This window comes from Chinchilla lanigera, unplaced genomic scaffold (genome assembly GCF_000276665.1).
Source record: "Chinchilla lanigera isolate Chin_1 unplaced genomic scaffold, ChiLan1.0 scaffold00014, whole genome shotgun sequence".
Taxonomy (NCBI): domain Eukaryota; kingdom Metazoa; phylum Chordata; class Mammalia; order Rodentia; family Chinchillidae; genus Chinchilla; species Chinchilla lanigera.
The window spans coordinates 3,442,057-3,446,264 of NW_004955415.1; the positions used below are offsets into that span (position 1 = coordinate 3,442,057).

Consider the following 4,208-nt stretch of genomic DNA (forward strand, 5'->3'; position numbering starts at 1 on the left):
ATTTTTATATACGTATATATATAATTTATATATATGTACATTTAAGAGGATACAAAACCTATCTCAATGAGCTAAGTATTTCGATACAATGGAAAACAAAAAATTAAATCCAAATAAAGTATAAGAAAGAAAACAACATAAGTAGAGGTTAAGAAAATAGAAAAATAACAATTAAAGACCAAAAGTGGACAAAATGGCAAAAAGATGGAAAATATGTAGAAAAATTGACTGGCATGGGTGCATACAAATATCCCCATTGTACCTTTATAATACTGAAAACTTAAAATATTCTAAAAAATCTTTGTTCTTCACTTGTTAAAAAATTAATGATGCATCCAAATATATTAAACATTGCATTTCACAATAGCTGCTTTCAGTAACAAGTGACAGTTGTAGGTAAGCAGTTACTTAAACAAACCAGCAGTTTTTACTCCATATGTAGAAAGTTGCAGGCATTGCTTGGCTCAGTTGCTCTAGGCAGCAGGAAATAAGAAAGGAACAAAGCAAGGGCAGTACCTATACTGAGAAAACAAAATCTCTGAAATCCCCAGCATAGACCTGGTTACATCTCACTGGCCAAAAGGACACTATAGTTCAATTTTATTTGTTTTAGCTGGGAACATTGTTGCCCTCAATAAAACTGAGATTCTATCAGAAAGAAGAGAACATTAGTTATAACTTAGATTTCTAATAATCATCCCAAATTGTAAGACTAATGATATATTTGAATTAATGATATTCTATCATAGAAACATATACACACTATTCTATGTAAAATGAAAACATCAAAGTACATTTTTTATGTGAGACTCTCTGTGTAATCATGAAAGAAAAAACACAAAAGAATTTGTAGCACATTGCAATTTGAAAAACAATGACCAGAAAAAATAAACCACCTTAAATATCAAAATTGGTCATATCTGAAGACATGAATCATTTTTACACTTTTTTGTACTCCTCATGTATGTTTTCCATTTTTTAAACACGTAAATGTTTATTTTGGTAATCAAGTGAAAAGCAGCACAAGGATATGTATAAAATATCTCATCAACTAAGACAAGTTTTCTGTCTCTTGGAGGGGTAGGCAGTGAGGATACTGCTGGAAAATCTGATTCCTGAAGGATTTCTCCATTTGTTTATTTGCCTTGTGTTTCTGTTTTTTTTTTTTTTTTTTTTTTTTTTTTTTTTGCTTGTTCTATAGAGCTTGATTATCATCCAGCATTTTTTTCAAGAGAAAGCCAATATATTATCTAAATCTAATACTACTTGCAACTATTTGAAATAAATGTTTAAAATCAAAATGCTGATTGGAACTCACTCTGTTTGCCAATTTTTGATCATAAAGTTTAGTTACCAAAAGAGCAGAGGAAGGATCCAGAGACAGCAGGTGAAACATCAATCTGAGTCCTCTGGAGGCTCACCTCCTAAAATGTATCGTTTTCCCCTTGCCACTTCATTTTTAGCACTGCTAGTGTGATTTTCAGCTTGACTTTTCCCTCAATAAATTGGAGATGGGAGAGTATATGAGGCCAGGGGGAGTATATCAAATATTTGATGCCCAGAAGCTCCCCGCTAACTTTTACCATCTACTTGCAGTGACTGGCCTCAAAGCAGTGAACTTTAGGGAAATTTGATTTCCTCACCTGTGAGAGTGCCAATTCATATTTATCTCACTGGACTTCTACGAAAAAAATGAAATACTTGAATGGAAAGAATTCTGTAACATTAAAGAATATGAAGCAACAGTGAAAAAATATTTTCTCTATTGCAAGTGTTCGGCTATAAAATACAGGAACAAAATCCTGTTCATAAAATATGTAAGAATTTCTACCTATGTTTAATATTCTTATCCTATGTTACATTTTAAAAACTTTTCCTGTCTTTTAGGAAAGTGAATATCATGTAATCCAAAGAATCAGTTGTAAACAGTATTTATGGTAATCCCAGCATTCTGGGAGGCTGAAGCACAAGGAGCACAAGTTTGAACCCAGCCTGAGTGACTTACTGACTCTGTTCCAAAACAAAAAATAGAAAAAGGAGCTGAGAACATAACTCTGCAAAAGTTCTGAATTCACTCAACAAACAAAATCCTTGTTGATTCAGAAGAAGACTCTTTAGTTATTTTGGCTATCACTTTGTGTGAAATTTTAACTCTCAAACAATAAAACAACTTTAACACATTCACACAAGTCATAATTCATCTCACTGCCAGGTGGCTTGACACACTGGTGATACACACATGACTGTCCCTCAGACAGCTTTTTATTTATTTTATTAGTAAAAAGTCTAAAACAAGTGATTAGATCTATTTGTACCACCAGTGTAATAAGCTATGGGAATGTGTTAATTAGAAAATTACAGTAGGAAGAATATTGGTAAGGGTTACATAAGAGTGGAATAGCTAAAAATTTAGTCCATTAATTCTTCTAAAACCATATTTTTCAATATTCTTTAAAGAAGGAGTTTCCATAGTTTTGTGTTACAAAGAGGCACATACGTACTGCTGTGCCTCCCATTTCAAGGAGGCCAAAACGTTAAAGATGTGTATGTGGTTCTAAGGATATTACTAGAATCAGTCTCCCTCTCTCTATCTCTCCTTGACTTTGAAATTCTAACTGAAAAGCCAATAAAACTCTCATTTACTATCTTACAAGAGCTACTTGATTAACTGACCTTAATACATAGCTCATTACATAAGCAGTTTTTGAAAACATACAGGATATATATTTAATTAATTCCTCTTAAAACTCCTCTGACTGAAATGAGGTCACTCTATTGAAAGAAAACAATTCCTGTTGGAGAGTTAGGTATACATGCCTTACAATAGGACGTGAAACTTTTTTAAGTCTTGGTGTCTAGAGTAACATAGTTCTCAGGCACATTCCCTTTACCAAGAAGAAGCCTTCAGTTGGCAAAGTTGACATGTTGGCCTCTAGCCAAGTACTGCATTTTTAAAATTTTTAAATGTTTTGCTTTTACTATCTATACAACATATACATATACTGGTTATAAAATCAGAGTCTAACAAAGCGGAGAGAGTGAGGAGGCTGCGTCTGACTCCCTCTCTCACAGCCACTGCAGTACATCGAGCTCCACAGAGACACTTCCGGGGCAAGCGAGAGCCGGATGGGCACTGGGCGACTCTACCTCACTGAGGAAAACAAGTAAACATGGACAAAGGAGATCCTAAGAAGCCGAGAGGCAAAAGGTCATCGTATGCATTCTTTGTGCAAACTTCTGAGAGGAGCGCAGGAAGCACCCAGATGCTTCGGTTAACTTCTCAGAGTTTCTAAGAAGAGCTCAGAAAGGTGGAAGACATGTCTGCTAAAGAGAAAGGACATGGCAAAGACAGGCAAGGCTCGTTATGAAAGAGAAATGAAAACTTATATTCCTTCTAAAGAAGAAACAAAAAGAAGTTCAAGGATCCCCATGCTCCCAAGAGGCCTCCTTTGGTCTTCTTCTGTGCTGTTCTGATTATCGCCCCCAAAATCAAAGAACATCCTGGCCTCTCCATCGGTGAGGTCGCAAAGAAACTGGGAGAAATGTGCAATACCACCGTGGCAGATGACAGGCAGCCCTAGCAGAAGAAGGCTGCCGAGCTGAAGGAAAAGTACGAAAAGGACATCGATGCCCACTGAGCTAAAGGAAAACCTGATGCAGCGAAAAAGGGAGCTGGTGAGGCCGAGAAAAGCAAGAAAAAGAAGGAGGAAGGGGAAGTTGAAGAGGATGAGGGAGAAGTTGAAGAGGATGAGGAGGAAGAAGAGAAAGAGAATAAAGATGAACAGGAAGTTGAAGATGATGAATAAGTTGGTTCTAGCGCAGTTTTTTTCTTGTCTATAAAGCATTTAATCCCACTGTACATAACTCACTGTTTGAAGAAAAAAAATGAAAGTTAAGACTGTGTCAGGTTTCTTTTTAAACTATGCAGTGTCTTTTTTGTATAGTTAGCACACTACTGAATGTGCCTTTACATAGCCCTGTCCTACTGGTACTTGCAGTAGCCACTAACCTTGACTGGTACAGTACGGGGTTGTAAATTGCCACGAAAATTTAAAGCAGGTCCGTGTTAGGGCACAGCACTAATTAGTTGTATATGGGGATGGTAGTTTTTCATGTTCAGTTGTCTCTGATGCAGTTTATATGAAATAATTGTTCTGTTAACTAAATATCACTCTGTAATTGCAAAAAAAAAAAAGTTGCAGCTGTTT

At 35.8% G+C, this 4,208-nt stretch overlaps 1 pseudogene; it reads left to right on the forward strand.

The window, feature by feature from the left end:
• The first annotated feature begins 3,170 nt into the window (after window positions 1-3,170).
• LOC102010150 lies at window positions 3,171-3,806 on the forward strand (annotated as a pseudogene).
• The last annotated feature ends 402 nt before the right edge of the window (window positions 3,807-4,208 follow it).